Here is a 20,188-nt window from a genome sequence, read left to right as displayed (position 1 = left end):
GTACTTGTTTTGGGTGCATGAGGCCCTGGATCTGATTCCTCAGAACCACATAAGCAGAAAGGGCCAGAAGTGGTGCTGTGGCTCAAATGGTAGGGTGACAACCTTGAACTGAAGAGCTGAGGGACAGCACCCAAGCACATGGTTGAAGCTCACAACCAGCCAAAAAAAAACAACACACTTCAGGAGCCCATATCAGACTCCAGCATCTGGGAGAGATCATCCAGCACATCTGATCTTGCCAAGAGCACCTATAGGAGCAAGCAGAAGCAGTCTAGGCTGCTCAACCCTTCCAAAGACGGGAACTGCCAGTGATCTACAGCAGAGAGCCAGGAACCCTATGTGGGTCAGACCAGAAGCTGGAGGTCGGCCCCCAACAGAACCGAGATCAGGTAAAGACTCTCTCTACCAATACAGAAACAGCAACCAAGCAAAGACAGACACCTATTAACTAAAACAAAATTTCAGATTAATCTCCAATAATCCCTGAACCTCCATGCAAAAATCACAGAGAAAAATTACAAGGTTTATCAACAACCAGGATAGCAAGCTACCCCCAATAGCCAGCAGTCAACCAGGGGAGAGCCCCAGTGGGAGCAAAGCAGGAATGGAAGACAAAACCTACATGCTGGAATGGAAGACAAAACCTACAAGCTGGAGACAATGACTCAAGAAATAAAGTGAGAAATAGACCAGAAATGGAAAGAACATAGGGACGAATTATCGAAAGAGATGCAGGATCTCAAACACGAGGTACACGCAAAAATAGAGGCAGTACATACCTCACTAAGAAGTGAGATAAATGCCACAATAGAGGCAGTACATATCTCATTAAGAGGTGAGATCAGTACTTTGCAAACTAACATTGAATCCATAGAAGAGTCCATTTCCTCCATGCAAACCACAATGGAAGTCACAGTTAACAGAATAAATGAAATGGAATGTAGAGTGTCAGATACAGAAGACAGAATACACCAACTGGACCAAAAAATGACAGATATGGAAAAATCACTTAAATTATGCCAAAGGGAAATTCAAAAGCAAGCAGATAGTGCCAAGAAATTTAACCTTCGTATAATCGGAGTGGACAAAGGTGAAGAATATCAAAGCAAGGGAAAGCAACACCTATTCAACAAGATAATCGGTGAAAATTTTCCCCATCTCAAAAAAAAACATTTTACCCACATAACAGAAGCATATAGAACACCTAACAAGCAAGATCCCAGGAGAAACACTTCTAGACACATTATCGTAAAAATGATAGATCTGAATAATAAGGAAACAATCTTGCATGCAGCAAAAAATGAAGAAGTAGCTATACTACAATGGGAAAAAATTAGAATCACTGCAGATTTCTCCACACAAACACTGAATGCAAGAGAGGCCTGGGAAAGTACCATACGAGCCCTGAGAGCCAATAAGTGCCAAGCCAGACTGATATACACGGCAAAGCTAGCATTCACATTCGATGGAGAGCTGAAAATTTTAATAGCAAAGAAAAACTAAATGAATACATAAACATTAAGCCAGCATTACAAAGAATACTAAGAAGAGGAACACAACATGAAGAAAGCAACCAGGAACTGGGACCTGTCCCAAGACAGGCATTAATAGAAGTCTAACTGAGCAAGCACAGGAGGAAAGGAAAGAAGAAAAACTGAGGAAAACAGGGAATGACAGGGACCACAATGCATCTCTCTATACTATCTCTTAATATTAACGGGCTTAATTCACCATTCAAAAGACAAAGGACTGCAGATTGGATGAGAAAACATGACCCATCCATCTGTTGCCTTTTAGGAGACCCACCTCTCAGCCAAACATACAAACAAACTCAGAGTAAAGGGTTGGAAAAAGATCTACCAATCAAATGCCCCCAGTAAGAAAACAGGTATAGCAATATTGATATCTGACAAGATAAACTTTTCATTAAAATCAATACAAAAAGACAAGGATGGACACTACATATAATACAGGGAATAATCCAAGAGGAGGATATTACCCTCATCAACTTATATGCCCCAAACTTTGGTGCACACAGATATGTTAAGCAAATACTCTCAAAATTACAGAATAAAATAGATCCCAATACGATAACGCTAAGAGACTTTAACACCCCCTCTCACCAAAGGACAGGTCTACCAAACAGAGGATTGACAAAGAAGCTACCGAATTAAGTGAGGCCATACATCAAGTGGAATTAACTGACATCTACCGGGTATTTCACCCTAAAACAACACAGTACACATTCTTCTCAGCAGCTCATGGAACTTTCTCCAAAATAGACCATATCATAATTCATGCAAGGAACTTAAGCAAATACAAGGGGATTGACATAATCCCCTGTATCCTATCTGACCACAGTGGAATCAAGCTAGTTCTCAATAACAAAGCGTACTGAAGAAATTACTCTAATACATGGAAATTGAACAGCACACTTCTTAGCAATGCCTGGGTAACAGAAGAGATCAAAGAAGAAATAAAAAATTTCCTACAACTCAATGAAAATGAAAACACCTCTCAGAGAAACTTGTGGGACACAGCAAAAGCAGTCCTGAGGGGCAAATTTATTGCCTTCTGTGCCCACATCACGAAAATAGAGACAGACCAAGTAAATAATGTCATGTTGCAATTAAAACAGCTAGAAAAACATAAAAAAATGAAACCTAAAGTTAGTAGACGGAGCCAGATAACCAAACTAAAAGCAGAGATTAATGAATTAGGGAATCGGAGAACCATAGCCAAAATTAACCAAACAAAAAGCTGGTTCTTTGAAAAAATAAATAAAAATTGAAGGACCATTGGAAAGATTAATTAAAATAAGAAGAGAGGAAACCCATATTAACAGGATTAGGGATGCTACAGGAAAAATCACAACATGTACCCAAGATATCTAAACAATCCTAACGGACTACTTTCAAAAGTTATACTCTCTAAAGGAAGAAAACCTGGTGGAAATGGATGCATTTTTAGAGAAATACAAGTTGCCCAAACTGAGCAAAGAAGAAGTAAATCAATTGAATAAGCCAATATCCTACAATGAGATACAGGAAACAATCAGAAGACTTCCAACAAAAAAAAGCCCAGGACCAGATGGATTCACAGCAGAATTCTATAAGACCTTTAAACAAGAACTAATACCCATACTCCTCAAGCTCTTCAGAGAAACAGAGAAGGAGGGAGCTATCCCAAACTCATTCTACGAAGCCATTATCACACTCATTTCCAACCAGGCAAAGACCCAACCAAAAAGAGAATTACAGGCCAATTTCCTTGATGAACACAGATGCAAAGATCCTTAACAAGAGTCTAGCTAACAGAGTCTAGAAACACATAAAAAAAACCCATACACTATGACCAGGTAGGCTTCATCCCAGAGATGCAGGGATGGTTTAACATACGTAAGTCAATAAATGTAATCCAACACATCAACAGAGTCAAAGTCAAGAATCACATGATTATCTCCACAGATGCAGAAAAGACCTTTAATAAAATTCAACATTCATTCATGCTAAAAGCTCTGGAGAAAATAGGAATAGAAGGAACATTTCTTAAAACAATAAAATCCGTTTATGACAGACCAATAGCCAATATTATACTTAATAGGGAAAAGCTACAACCAATTCTCCTAAAATCAGAAACAAGGCAAGGATGCCCACTGCCTCCACTCCTCTTCAGTATAGTCCTAGAACCCTTAGCCAGGGCAATAAGGCGAAAAGAAAAAGACATTAGAGGGATCCGCATAGGGAAAGAAGAAGTTAAACTACCCTTTTTGCAGATGATATGATACTATACCTCTACAATCCCAAAAACTCCATCCCCAAACTCTTAGAAATCATAAATCACTTTGGCAAAGTAGCAGGATACAAAATCAACCCAGAAAAATCAGTTGCCTTCCTGTACACTGAAAATGTACAAGCAGAAATGGAAATAAAGGGAGCAACCCCATTCACAATAACCTCTCCCAAAATAAAATATTTAGGAATTAACATAACCAAAGATGTAAAAGAACTATTTAATGAAAACTATAAAAAGTTGGAGAAAGAAATTGCAAAAGACACTAGGAAATGGAAAGACCTCCCGTGCTCCTGGATAGGCAGACAATATAGTGAAAATGGCAATACTGCCAAAATTAATATACAAATTCAATGCAATTCCTATTAAAATCCCAATGACATACATCTCTGAAATACAGAAAACATTCCAAAAATTCATATGGAACAACAAAAGACCTAGGATAGCCAATACAATTCTAGGGAATAAAGACAACATGGGAGGGATATCCATGCCGAAGCTCAAACTCTCCTATAGAGCTATAATAACAAAGACAGCATGGTACTGGCACAAAAACAGACTCGAAGACCAATGGAATAGAATAGAAGATCCAGAAATAAATCCACAATCAGCTGATATTTGACAAAGGAGCCAAAGACATACAATGGAAGAAACACAGCCTCTTCAACCACTGGTTCTGGGAAAACTGGGCGGCCACATGAAGAAGACTAAAAGTGAACCCCAGCCTATCACCATGCACCAACATCAACTCAAAATGGATTAAAGACCTTAACATCAAACCTGAGTCTCTGAAACTACTGCAGGACAGAGTAGGAAAGACACTTGAACTTATAGAAACAGGAAGGAACTTCCTGAACAGAGTCCCAGGGTCACAACAAATTGGAGAGAGACTTGACAAATGGGATTACCTTAAAATAAAAAGCTTCTGCACAGCTAAAGCTATCACAACCAAGCTAGAAAGACAGCCAACTAATTGGGAAATATATTTACTAGCAATATATCAGACAAGGAGTTAATATCCAGTATATACAGGGAACTCAAGAAACTAATCCCTCCCAACCCTAACAAACCAATTACTAAATGGGCAAGGGAACTAAAGAGAGACTTCTCATATGAAGAAATAAAAATGGCAAAGAAACACATGAGGAAATGTTCACCAGCCCTGGTTGTGAAGGAAATGCAAATAAAGACAACCCTGAGATACCACCTTACCCCAGTCAGAATGGCCTACATCTTAAAGTCAGCCAACAACAAATGCCGGAGGGGATTCAGAGAAAGAGGAACCCTATTACACTGCTGGTGGGAATGTACACTTATACAACCACTTTGGAAAGCAGTCTGGAGGGTCCTCAGAAAGCTAAATATTGATCTCCCTTATGACCCAGTCATACCACTTCTAGGCATCTACCCTGAACAACAGGAACCAATATAGAAGGACACGTGCACCTCCATGTTTATAGTGGCACTGTTCACAATAGCTAGGATATGGAAACAACCCAGATGCCCCATCACAGATGAATGGATCCAAAAATTGTGGTATCTATACACAATGGAATATTATGCAGCCATTAGAAATGACAAATTAATGGCATTTGCAAGGAAATGGTTGGAGCAAAAGAAATCATGTTGAGCGAGGTAAGCCAAGAGAAAAGAGACAAACAGTACATGGTCTCCCTGATAAGTAGATGTTAACTCCAAAATGTTAGGTGATATGACAAAATTTACAGGACTTAAGAAACCAAGTACTTCTACTCATCTGGTAGAACCACTACTAAACAACCCCATGCTGCTGATCACATGTATGGTGTATATGTGTACGCCATTATATGTTATAGACCGTGATAGACAATTTGCTCCAGGAAAGTCTGAATGAGTTTGTGACTTTAAATGAGCATCACTATCCCACAATACTGTGAAATTGGGAAATTATGTAATCACTTAATCACAATTTAAAAGAAAAACTCTAGAAAACTAGAAGTGGCTCTATGGCTCAAGTGGTAGAGCATGAGCCTTGAGCTGAGTTGCTCAGGGAAAGCTCCAGGCCTAGAGCTCAAGCTCCAGGACTGACAAAAAAAAAGAGAGAGAGAGATCTTTCATGCGATTGTTTCTAACATATTTATAAGATTATGTCTTTGTTGCTTTGTATGTCCCTCCCCCATGGTATAACCCCTACTTTCACTGTATTTCACGTTGGTATATGTGGAAGGGAAGGGAAAAAACAAATCATTAAAATAGGGATACAGGAGGACCCATTGCAACAATGACATGTACAAGTTGTTATGTCAAAAAACGAACTTTACAACTTTGGTGGGGGGGACGGGAAGGGAGGATGCGAAGGATAGGAAGGGGAAATAAAGAAGGAGGCTAAAATGCTTGATAAGAAATGTACTCATTATCTTGCCCATGTAATTGTAACCCCTCTGTACAGTATTTTCATAATAAAAATATGTTTATAACAAAAAAAGAAATGCACTCATTACCTTGCCCATGCAAGTGTAACCCCTCTCTACGGTTTTTTCACAATAAATACAAAAATATAGCCACTTCACAAATAGTGCTGGCAAAACTTGGTTAGAACCTTGTATATCATCTTGCACCAGCATCAACTCAAAATGGATCAAAAGCCTCAATGTGAGACAGGAAATCATTAAATGATTACAGAAAAAAATAGGGGAAACACTAGGGTTCCTGGGCACAGGTAGAAACGTTCTGAGTAAATTTACAGAATCAGAGACTTGATAAATCAGACTGCATCAAACTGAAGAGTTGCTGCCTGGCAAAGGATTTGGTCAAAGAGCTACAAAGTTTTTCTACAGAATGGGAATTTTTTGCTAGCTACACATCAGTTAATGACCTAACATCCAGAATATACAAAGAACTCAACAAATTAAACCCTCAGAACACCAATCACTAATTAGTAAATAGGCTAATGAGCTTAAGAGATTTGTCTCAGAGGAAGAGGTAAAAAATATCCAAGAGACACAGGTAGAAATGCTCAACATCTCTAGCCATCAAGAAAATGCCAATCAAACCAACATTCAGAATCTACCTGACTCCAGTTAGAATTGCCATTATCCAGAAAGTAAATATTAACAAATGTTAGTGAGGATGTGACCAAAAAGTAATCCTAATACAGTATTTATTGGTAGGTATGTTAACTTGTTCAACCATTCTGGAAAGCAGTATGGAGGTTCCTCAAAAACTACCCAATGATCTAGCAATTCAACTCTTGGGCATTTACTCAAAATATTATGAACCAGTGAAAGTAAAGCTACCAGCATAATCATGTTTACTGAAGCACTGTACCCTACAGTCAAGGTATGAAATCAGAAGAGACAACCCTCAAAAATGAGAGGACCAAGAAAATATAATATGTATACACACATATATTTACACACAATGGGATTTTATACATCCATTAGAAAGAATGTTTTTGTACCATTTATAAAGAAATGAAAAGACTTGAAATAATTTATGTACAGTGTTGTAAGTCAGATCAGAAGAGACAAAGGATCCAAGTTTTCCCTTATATGTTGACCCTAGATTTAGCTTCTAAAGTTATAAGTAAATATGTTGGGTTGTGAGCAAGTGTGTATAACTATATCAACTGAAATATAGTAGATATAAGGTAGATCTCAAGAGTGTAATATGTTTAAAAGGCAAAATCAAAGTCAGCAAATTATACACCAGGAAGCAAGTGCTAGAAAATGTGGAGTGGGGTCAAGAGAAAGGGTATGATAAATGAAGAGATGAAGAGGGGGAAGATGCAGTCAAGAATCCAATGTAGATGACAACACCGAAGATGGCGGAGGAGAAGCTGGAATCCAGTGAACAGTCCTAAGCCAGAGAATCACACCAAGTGTGCCATCACAGGACAGAGAGTTAGAAAAGAGAGGGAAAGCCAAGGAAAGTAGACACATCTGAGTGCTTGCCAGCAGCCGCCGCTGCAGTGGCAGGGTCGCGGTAGAGACCCCAGCCGGGGCCATACCTGAGCGCTCACACAGAGAGTCCGGGAGGAAGGAGAGAGATGCAGCGGGCGAGCAGATTCTACTCAACACCAGCAAGAACCGACAAGGAGCGGACATCTTCATCCTGCATTTTGCAGACCAGAGACGACCCAGGATCCAAGACTCAGCATGAGTAGAAGCCCGACGTCCTCACTCCTTCTCAGGGAGCAGAGGAGGGAAGGCCACCCCTCCCCCCCCAGCACCGGTGATCTCCATCTTGGATACCGACAAAGCTCGGAGGAGCTGCCAGCTCCAACTCAGGCCTTGGAATAAAACGAGTCATTTAGCAGGTCACAAGAACTTAATGGCGAAGTGACCTGCCAGACGCAGCTCCATCCAGGGAAAAGTCACCCAGCTCAGGCGCCAGCCATTGGAGTGGCTTTCCTCACTGGGTAACCAGAGCCAGAGGCTGCCCCTCCCTCTAGCAGTCTCAACAATCAATTGAAAAACAGAAACCCTGAGAATGGCTCCATTAGTTTTTTTTCACAAAATAGCCCCAGGGAAAATCTACTGATTGTTGAAAGGCCTCAACTCTACCCAGAACATAGCCTCACCACTGCATCCCCCTCTTTTGTGATTCTCAAAGCAGATCACCCTCCCATTAAACTAATCTGGGAGGGGATCTCAAAATCTTGGGTAAAGCAGAGCATTTTTTTGTCTATTCAAACAAGCTGACTCAAGAAACCAATCAAGACACAGGACCTCAAGCTGACCAGAGACTCCAACAAGAGGCTGGTTACAGACAAAAGGGAGATACAGGATTCTTCCCACCCCTCCCAAAAAAATCAAAAAATAAATCAAAGAACTTTTTTTTCTCTTCTTCTCCTTCTTTTCTTTTTTTTTCTTTTGGTACCTTATATATATAAATTTTTTTCTAAAAATTTTATTAATCTTTAATTTTTGCCTTTTTTGAAAAAATAATTGTTTTCCAGTAACTGTTTTTTTCCTCTTATAATTTTTATTTTAGGAAAATGTGAATGTGCATTTTCCTTTCTTTTCTTGTCTTCTTTCTCTTTTTTTTTCTTTCTTAACTATCTTTTTGTTTTTTGTCTAGCTCTACTGAACTTCTGATCTTTTTTTCGCCCTTTCTTATCCTTCTCACCTTTTCCTCTCTTTTGATTTTCTTTATGTGACTTAACTCTTGTCCTGCACATCCTCAGATAAACCCGTAGTTAACTAGTAGACCCTATCCCCCATTGTGTACACACTTAATCCACAAATTTATTACTCAATTCAAAACCTCTGAGACTTAAATTCCTTAATAGCAGTACTACCTCTTTATACCTATATAATATTTTAAGCATTTTTTTAAGGTTTTCACTTCTCTTCTATGTCCCTTCCCTTCTCTTAATATACTCACATTCCTCTCTAAATAGATGGTCTTTTAATCTCCATAATAATATCAATTTTTACCTTTCTATTTTTTCTGGTCTCTTTTCACTTCCTTATGCCTTTCTTCCTTTTCTCTCTCTCTCTACTTGCATCCTACACAACCTATTTCCTGCATTGGGATTAGGACATAGTTAACTCTCCCTGTGCCTCCCCACACCAATCTATTCCTATTTTTACCCACATCTCTCCCTAACCATAATAATTTCTGGTTTTCCAAATTCTTCTCTGCAGTTGAAAGCCCATTAACATATATTTGTTTGATGTTGAATAGATGTATCTGTTGAACTAGATTGTATTGTATCTGTACACTATTGACTGTACAAATGCAAACTTTGATTGATGGTTGCCTTAAGATAGTGTTCTAGCACAAAACTGGTGCTATTTTCCTCTCAAATGGGCAGAGTAAGCCGGAAAAACACAGAAAAATGGCAAATCCGGATATCTCAATTCCCAATCTTGATAATCAGGGGTCAGAGCAGATAATGAATAATCCAGAGGAGAGTTCCCAAATAGCTCTACAAACACTGCTGGCAAACATGATAAATGAGAAGTTTGACAACTTACAAAGGCCTCTGTATGAGCGTGAAAGGGAGAGAGAGGAGGCATCCCAAAAGCTTATACAGGAATATCATAAGCATGAGGAAGCTACTCAAAAACTGATACAGGATTTGCGTGAACAACTTGAGAATACTCAAAGAGAAAGGGAAGAATGATGTGAGCAGGCTGAGAACACTCCAAGAGAACTGCAGGAATCCCATGAACGGGAGGAAAGAGAACTACAATAATCCCACGAACGGAAGGAAGCTAATCAAAGAGTACTACAGGAATTGAGAGACCAGATAGAGAACACACAAAGATCACTAAAGGCATTCATGGAATCCATTAACAAAGAGCTGAAGGAAGTCAGGGAGACCACAAAGAGAATGCTGAATGGAACCCAACAGAAGGAATGGGAGTCCAAAGAAACCATAACCAATCAACTGAGTGATTTGAGAACAAACACTGAACACCAAATTAAGGAAGTAAAGAAATTCATACAAGACCTAAAACAGAGCTTCCACAAAGAACTTGAAGCCATCAAAGCTGACCAATTAGAAGGAAAAGAGATAAAAAACAAAGTAGAGAGTCTTGACAGCAGGTTAGACCATGCAGAAGATCGAATCCCAGGGATTGAAGACAGCCTAGATATTATAGAGAAAGAACATACAACCATCCAGGACAAGTCCAAGAAATATGATAGGTCTATCCAACACCTGGAAGACACCATCAGAAGGCCCAATCTAAGGATAATGGGTGTAGAGGAGCACCTAGAAACAGAAGTTAATGGTCTAGGAAATTTGTTTAACAGGATCCTAGCAGAGAACTTCCCAAACATACAAAAAGATAGGCCTATTGAGATACAAGAAGCTTTTAGAACCCCAAATAGACCAGACCAGAATAGGACATCCCACCGCCACATTATAATCCACACAGGATCAACTCAACCAAGGAAAAGATCCTTAAAGCTGTCAAGGAGAAAAGGTTAATCACCTATAAAGGGAAACCAATTAGAATTACCTCAGATTTCTCAGCAGAGACAATCAAAGCAAGAAGAGCCTGGAATGACGTATGCCATGCCCTAAAAACAAACAACTATCAACCAAGAATACTGTACTCAGCTAAACTCTCCTTCATAAATGAAGGCCAAATAAAAACCTTCCATAGCAAAGAAAAATTGAAACAATACATCTCCACCAAACCAGCCCTACAAAAGATTCTTAAAGATGTCCTACACATAGAAAACGAACAAGACCGCAACAAAGGCCAAGAAACTGCACCCAAAATGAGAATCCAAGAACCTTAGGAAGAACCCAGTTTTCACAGGCCCCAAGAAGGTGGATAACATGGCAGGAACTCCCAAATAACTCTCAGTCCTATCTCTTAACGTTAACGGACTGAACTCTCCAAGTAAGCGACATAGACTGTCTAGTTGGATTAAAAAACAAGACCCTTCTATCTGCTGCCTTCAGGAGTCACATCTTTCCCGTAAAAACAAACACATTTTCCATGTTAAAGGCTGGAACAAAATCTACCAAGCAAACGGCCCCCATAAACAGGGGGGAGTTGCAATCCTAATATCAGATAAAATAGACTTCAAATTAAAATTCGTGAGAAGAGATAAAGAAGGTCGCTACATACTACTTAAAGGATCTCTCCTTCAGGAGGATATTACAATTCTAAATATCTATTCGCCAAACAATGGAGCACACAAATTTATCAAAGAAACACTACTTCCCCTCAAATCCCATATAGATGCAAAGACATTAATTGTTGGGGATTTTAACACACCACTCTCCCCACTAGATAGATCAACTTGGCAAAAACTCAACAGAGAAACCGCAGAAATAACAGCTGCATAGATCAACTAGACTTAACAGACATTTCCCAAACATTTCACCCAGCAGCATCAGAATACAAGTTCTTCTCAGCAGCACATGGAACGTTTTCTAAAACAGACCACATTTTAGGCCACAAAGCAAACTTGTCTAAATTCAGAAACATTGAAGTTATACCTTGGACTCTCTCTGACCACAAGGGAATAAAATTAGAACTCAACACCAAAAGCCACCAAAGAAAGTCCAGTATCACATGGAGGCTGAACAACACACTGCTGAATCATGAGTGGGTCATGGAAGAGATTAGAAAGGAAATTCCAATGTTCATGCTACTCAACAAAAATGAACACACAAATTACCAGCTCCTCTGGGACACAGCAAAGGCAGTACTCAGAGGCAAGTTTATAGCTCTGAGCTCCTACATCAACAAATTGGAGAGATCTGAAACTAGCAATTTAATGACACATCTAAACCTCCTTGAAAAAGAGCAGCAAGATAAACCCCAATCCAGTAGACGGAAAGAAATAATCAAGATTAAATCAGAATTAAAAGAATTAGAATGCAAAAAAACTATAGAAAGAATCAACAAAACAACGAGTTGGTTCTTTGAAAAACTTAACAAAATTGACAGACCCTTAGCAAACCTTATCAGAAAAAGGAGAGAACACACCCAAATTAATAAACTCAGAGATGAGAATGGAAACATCACCACGGAAACAACCAAGATTCAGAACATTATAAGGGAATACTTCTCAAAACTTTATGCTAATAAATTTGAGAACTTGACAGAAATGGACCTTTTCCTAGCAAATATTGACATGCCAAAACTAAACCAAGATGAGTTAAACCAGCTTAACAGGCCCATATCAAGTATTTAAATAGAAACAGCAAAAAGAGACCTCCCAGCTAAGAAAAGTCCAGGAACAGATGGTTTTACAGCGGAATTTTACAAGGCCTTCAAAGCAGAGTTCACACGAATACTCCTCCAACGCTTCAATGAAATTGAAAGAGAAAGCTCACTACCAAACACATTCTATGAAGCCATCATAACCCTCATCCCAAAACCAGGCAGGGACTCATCAAAGAAAGAGAAGTATAGACCCATTTCTTTGATGAACATTGATGCAAAACTTCTAAACAAAATTTTGGCCAATCGACTTCAACAATTCATCCAAAAAATCATATACCACGATCAAACAGGATTCATTTCAGGGATGCAAAGCTGGTTCAATGTACGCAAAACAATTAATATTATTCATCACATCAACAGGAGCAAGAATAAGAACCACATGGTTATCTCAATAGATGCAGAAAAAGCATTCGACAAGATCCAACACCCCCTCATGATGAAGGTTTTGGAAAAATTAGGAATCCACGGAATATTCCTCAATACAAAAAAGGCTGTATATGACAAACCTCCAGCCAGCATTATACTCAATGGTGAAAAACTAAAACCATTTCCTCTTAACTCAGGAACAACACAAGGCTGCCCACTCTCTCCACTTCTCTTCAATCTAGTATTAGAATGCCTAGCTACAGCAATAAAACAAGATGCAGTCATAAAGGGGATCCAAATAGGGAAGGAAGAATTGAAACTCTCCCTCTTTGCAGATGACATGATCTTGTATTTAAAGAATCCCATAGACTCCACTCCCAAATTACTCAAGCTGATTCAAAACTTTGGCAAAGTAGCAGGTTATAAAATTTACCACCAAATATCAATGGCTTTTCTGTATGTCAACAATGAGAAAAGTGTGGAAGAAATTAGGAAAGCAACTCCATTTGTAATAGCTCCATAAAAAATAAAATAGCTAGGAATTAACTTAACTAAACAAATGAAGGACCTCTATGATGAAAACTTTAAAATCTTGAAAAAGGAAATCAACACAGAACTAAAAAAATGGCAAAGCCTCCCATGCTCCTGGATTGGAAAGATTAACATCGTGAAAATGGCAATACTTCCCAAGGCTATCTACAAATTCAACGCGATACCTATCAAAATTCCACCCTCATTCTTCAAGGAAATAGAAGAGGCAATCCAAAAATTCATATGGAACAATAAAAGACCCCGAATAGCAAAAATGCTCCTCAACCGAAAGAACACTGCTGGAGGAATATCAATACCAAATTTCAAACTCTACTATAAAGCCATAGTTATCAAAACAGTTTGGTATTGGCATAAGAACACACCTCAGGACCAATGGAATAGAATTGAAAACCCAGAAATGAACCTACAGACCTATACCCATCTAATCTTTGATGAGGAAGCTAAAACAATAGAATGGAAGAAAGACAGCCTCTTCAGTAAATGATGCTGGCAAAATTGGTTAACTACATGTAGAAAACTAAAGCTAGATCTTATATATCACCCTGCACCAGAATCAACTCCAAATGCTTCAAAGACCTTGAACTCAAAGCAGACACTCTGAAAACATTACAGGATGGAATAGGAGAAACCCTAGGTCTCCTTGGCTCAGGCCGAAAATTTTTGAATAGAGACCCTGAAACACAACAAATCAAAGAAAGGTTGGACAAATGGGATTGCATAAGGTTGTAGAGCTTCTGCAGGGCAAATGACATAGCTAGCAAGATCAATAGAAAGCCCACCGATTGGGAGAAGATCTTTACTAGCCATACAACGGACAAGGGTCTCATATCTAAAATATACTTGGAACTCAAAAAATTAAACCCCCCAACAACAAATCCTCAAAGAAACAACTTCCCAATAAATAAGTGGGCGAAAGACTTAAAGAGAAGCTTCTCTGAAGAAGAAAGAAGGATGGCCAATAGACACATGAAGAAATGTTCAACATCCCTAGCCATAAAAGAAATGCAAATCAAAACAACATTGAGATATCACCTCACTCCAGTTAGAACAGCAAAAATCAAGAACTCTAACAACAACAGATGCTGGAGGGGATGTGGACAGAAAGGGACCTTACTTCATTGTTGGTGGGAATGTAAACTTGTTCAACCACTTTGGAAAGCAGGATGGAGGTTCCTCAAAAGACTTCACATAGATCTCCCCTATGATCCAGCAATCCCACTTTTGGGCATTTAACCAAGTGTTTATAAACAAGACCACACTAAAGCTACCAGCACAACTATGTTTATTGCAGCATTATTTACCATAGCTAAGATATGGAATCAGCCTAGATACCCCTCAGTAGATGAATGGATCAAGAAAATGTGGTATATATACACAATGGAATTCTATGCCTCCATCAGAAAGAATGACATTTCCCCATTTGTTAGGAAATGGAAAGGTTTGGAAAAAATTATATTAAGTGAAGTAAGCCAGGCCCAAAGAAACATAGGTCCCATGGTTTCCCTTATTTGCAATATGTAGTATAGGTATGAATCAAGCGGAAAAGGTCAGATAATATGATGTTAGGAAAATGAACCCTTAAATATGTATTTTAATGTTTTCGTTTCTTTCCTGTATGTGTTTCTAACGCATTTATAAGATTATTTCTTTGTTGCTTTGTATGTCCCTCCCCCACAGTGTAACCCCCGCTTTCACTATATTTGATGTCAGTATAACATGTGGAGGAGATGGGGACAAACAGGTCGTTTAAGGATTCAGGTGGACCTGTTGCAACAATGAGAAGTACAAAATGTCATGTCAAAACCAGCTTTACAATGTCGTTGTGGGGGGGAGGGGAGTATGATTGGGTGGGGGGGAGTGGAGAGGCTGGGAAAGCAGGTGAAGGGTAAACCAAGGAGGAGGCTGCAGTGCTTGGTAAGAAATGTATGCATTATCCTGCCCATGTAATTTTACCCCTCTGTACAGTATGTTCTCAAATAAAATATAATAAAATAAAATAAATTAATAAACTCAGAGATGAGAATGGAAACATCACCACAGAAACAACCAAGATTCAGAACATTTTAAGGGAATACTTCTCAAAACTTTATGCTAATAAGTTTGAGAACTTGACAGAAATGGACCTTTTCCTAGCAAATATTGACATGCCAAAACTAAACCAAGATGAGTTAAACTATCTTAACAGGCCCATAGCAAGCACTGAAATAAAAACAGCAATAAGAGACCTCACAACTAAGGAAAGTCCACGACCAGATGGTTTTACAGCGGAATTTTACAAGGCCTTCAAAGCAGAGCTCACACCAATACTCCTCTAACTCTTCAATGAAATTGAAAGAGAAAGCTCACTACCGAACACATTCTATGAAGCCATCATAACCCTCATCCCAAAACCAGGCAGGGACTCATCAAAGAAAGAGCACTATAGACCCATTTCTTTGATGAATATTGATGCAAAACTTCTCAACAAAATGTTGGCCAATCGACTTTAACAATTCATCCAAAAATCATACACCACGATCGAACAAGATTCATTTCAGGGATGCAAAGCTGATTCAATATATGCAAATCAATTAATATTATTCATCACATCAACAGGAGCAAGAATAAGAACCACATGGTTATCTCAATAGATGCAGAAAAAGCATTCGACAAGATCCAACACCCCTTCATGATGAAGGTTTTGGAAAAATTAGGAATCCATGGAACATTCCTCAATACAATAAAGGCTGTAAATGACAAACCTCCAGCCAGCATTTTACTCCATGGTGAAAAACTAAAGCCATTTCCTCTTAACTCAGTAACAAGACAAGGATGCCCACTCTCTCCACTTCTCTTCAATCTAGTATTAGAATGCCTAGCTACAGCAATAAAACAAGATGCAGTCATAAAGGGGATCCAAATAGGGAAGGAAGAATTGAAACTCTCCCTCTTTGCAGATGACATGATCTTGTATTTAAAGAATCCCATAGACTCCACTCCCAAATTTCTCAAGCTGATTCAAAACTTTGGCAAAGTAGCAGGTTATAAAATTTACCACCAAATATCAATGGCTTTTCTGTATGCCAACAATGAGAAAAGTGTGGAAGAAATTAGGAAAGCAACTCCATTTGTAATAGCTCCATAAAAAATAAAATAGCTAGGAATTAACTTAACTAAACAAATGAAGGACCTCTATGATGAAAACTTTAAAATCTTGAAAAAGGAAATCAACACAGAACTAAAAAAATGGCAAAGCCTCCCATGCTCCTGGATTGGAAAGATTAACATCGTGAAAATGGCAATACTTCCCAAGGCTATCTACAAATTCAACGCGATACCTATCAAAATTCCACCCTCATTCTTCAAGGAAATAGAAGAGGCGATCCAAAAATTCATATGGAACAATAAAAGACTCCGAATAACAAAAACGCTCCTCAACAGAAAGAACACTGCTGGAGAAATATCAATACCAAATTTCAAACTCTACTATAAAGTCATAGTAATCAAAACAGCTTGGTATTGGCATAAGAACAGACCTCAGGACCAATGGAATAGAATTGAAAACCCAGAAATGAACCTACAGACCTATAGCCATCTAATCTTCGATGAGGAAGCTAAAACAATAGAATGGAAGAAAGACAGCCTCTTCAGTAAATGATGCTGGCAAAATTGGTTAACTACATGTAGAAAACTAAAGCTAGATCTTATATATCGCCCTGTACCAGAATCAATTCCAAATGGATCAAAGACCTTGATGTCTAAGCAGACACTCTGAAAACACTACAGGATGGAATAGGAGCAACCGTAGGTCTCCTTGGCTCAGGCCGAATTTTTTTGAATAGAGACCCTGAAACACAACAAATCAAGGAAGGTTGGACAAATGGGATTGCATAAAGTTGCAGAGCTTCTGCAGGGCAAATGACATAGCTAGCAAGATCAATAGAAACCCACCGATTGGGAGAAGATCTTTACTAGCCATACAACGGACAAGGGTCTCATATCTAAAATAAACTTGGAACTCAAAAAATTAAACCCCCCAACAACAAATCCTCAAAGAAACAACTGCCCAATAAATAAGTGGGTGAAAGATTTAAAGAGCAACTTCTCTGAAGAAGAAAGAAGGATGGCCAATAGACACATGAAGAAATGTTCAACATCCCTAGCCATAAAAGAAATGCAAAGCAAAACAACATTGAGTTATCATCTTACCCCAGTTAGAATGGCAAAAATCAAGAACTCTAACAACAACAGATGCTGGAGGGGATATGGACAGAAAGGGACCTTACTTCATTGTTGGTGGGAATGTAAACTTGTTCAACCTCTTTTGAAAGCAGTATGGAGGTTCCTCAAAAGACTCCACATAGAACTCCCCTATGACCGAGCAATCCCACTTTTGGGCATTTACCCAAATGTTTACAATCAAGACCACACTAAAGCTACCAGCACAACAATGTTTATTGCAGCATTATTTACCATAGCTAAGATATGGAATCAGCCTAGATACCCCTCAGTAGATGAATGGATCAAGAAAATGTAGTGTATATACACAATGGAATTCTATTCCTCCATCAGAAAGAATGACATTGCCCCATTTGTTAGGAAATGGAAAAACTTAGAAAAATTATATTAAGTGAAGTAAGCCAGGCCCAAATTATCATAGGTCCCATGGTTTCCCTTATTTGCAAATCTAGTATATGTATGAGTCAAGCGGAAAAGGTCAGATAATGTGATGTCAGGAAAATGATCCCTTTGATATGTATTTTAATGTTTTCGTTTCTTTCATGCATGTGTTTCTAACGCATTTATAAGATTATCTCTTTGTTGATTTTTATCTCCCTCCCCCACAGTATAACGCCTGCTTTCACTATATTTGATGTCAGTATAACTTGTGGAGGAGATGGGGAAAAACCAGTTGTTTAATGATACAGGAGGACCTGTTGCAACAATGAGAATTACAAGTTGTCATATCCAAAACGAGCTTTACAACGTCGGTGCGGGTGGGGGGCAGTGGGGAGAAGGAGAAGGAGTGGGAATGCGGGGGAGGGGGGAGGCTGGGAAGGGATGTGAAAGGTAAAGCAAAGGAGGAGGTTGCAATGCTTGGTAAGAAATGTACGCATTATCCTGCCCATGCAATTGTAACCCCTCTGTACAGTATGTTCACAAATAAAGTAAAATTAAATAAAAGAAAAAGAATCCAATGTATATCATACAAATTTAAGAATAGTGAGAGAAGGGGTAAGGTAGTGGAGGGATTAGTGAGAAGGTTTAAGGCTTTCAAGATATATTGTGTTCATAAGTAGCAATTCCTCTTATAATTTTTAAAGATAATAATTAAATGATAAAAGCAAACTAGGACTATTTCAAACATTTTCACAATATAATATTCTTGACCACTTCCATATATTAATAAATAATATATGATAAAATCCTAGGAAGCAGAATGACAATATGAGTATAAAATTTTAGAAGAAAGTGTGCTTAAGAAAATCATGAAATTACATTTATTCATGCTACTGAGGATAGTAAAAGATAAAATCATCCGTAGTAGTTTTTGAAGACTATATATTTTTGAAGAACTAAAATCAAAGAATGATATCTAGTGTTAGAAAGAATGTGAAACAAATTAGCAAAGACAATATGGAGGAAAAAATTTCAAATTGTCTTGGAAATTCCACCTTCAAATCTCTGTACCTTAAAATTTTCTATTGTAATCTCTCCATTTTAATCTAATAGTACCTGCAAAATGTTCATTACAAATTATTTTGTAAAGTGAGATAAAATATCTATATGTACATATTTTCTTAAATTATCCAACCATTTTATAATCATCCATGTCTTAAATAGTACTTAAATTTTGAGGGATTTCTTCATATTTTTAAAAAAATATTTTAATAATTAGCATAATATGAATTTAATATTTGATTTATATTTACAGGGTTGTTTTGAAGAGCATATAGATGTTATTATTTTTAACTAGATTAACTTAATTTAATATTGATTTTTCAAGTTGCATTGTATCTATTAAACTGGAGAGCTGTAAAACTTTCATGAAACTCCATCCTAACCAATAGCTGAATACAGTGGCACATGCCTGCTTTCCCAGACATATGTGAGGCTAAGAGGACTGTGGTTCCAAGCCAGTTTGGGCAAATGTTTATGGCACTCTTTGATGATGAGCAAAAGCTGAGCACAATGTCACACTATTATTCCAGTGATGGTAGGCCCTGGGTTCGATTTCTCAGCACCACATAAGCTGAAAAAAAAACGGAAGTGGTGTTGTGGCTCAAGTGGTAGAGCACTAGCTTTGAGATAAGGAACTGAGGGACAGCGCCCAGGCCCAGAGTTCAGGCTCATGACCGGAACCCCTCTTCCCCCCCAAATAAAGTAGTTCTAAATTTACAGCATAGCTTGAGATTTTTCTGCATGTACCTTATTAAATTAACTGGGGTAGTCTAGAATGTGAGAATGTATGTTTTTAAACAATTAGTCATGATTTCTCTGCTCTTTGAATTATAATAAGTGCTTGAAAATTATTTAAGTAAGTAAATGTATTAATAGGATTAGCATGACTTGGTGACAAAAAGACACACGTGTTACATAGAACAGTGTAAATATACCTAAAACATAAAAATAGATATACCTTTTGCTCCAGCTTTCCAACTTTTAGGTTTACATACAAATGTAATAAAATTAGTATGCTAATGTTTTATTTAAAGACTATTCACAACAGTTAGGATATGGAGTCAACCTAGGTGATCCAAAAATGGGCAAATACATAAAGTCTGATGTATGTACACAACACAATGTTACTCAGC

This window comes from Dipodomys merriami, unplaced genomic scaffold, assembly GCF_024711535.1.
Source record: "Dipodomys merriami isolate MVZ:Mamm:240054 unplaced genomic scaffold, mDipMer1.0.p SCAF_1, whole genome shotgun sequence".
Taxonomy (NCBI): domain Eukaryota; kingdom Metazoa; phylum Chordata; class Mammalia; order Rodentia; family Heteromyidae; genus Dipodomys; species Dipodomys merriami.
Note: the sequence above shows the minus strand (reverse complement) of the source record.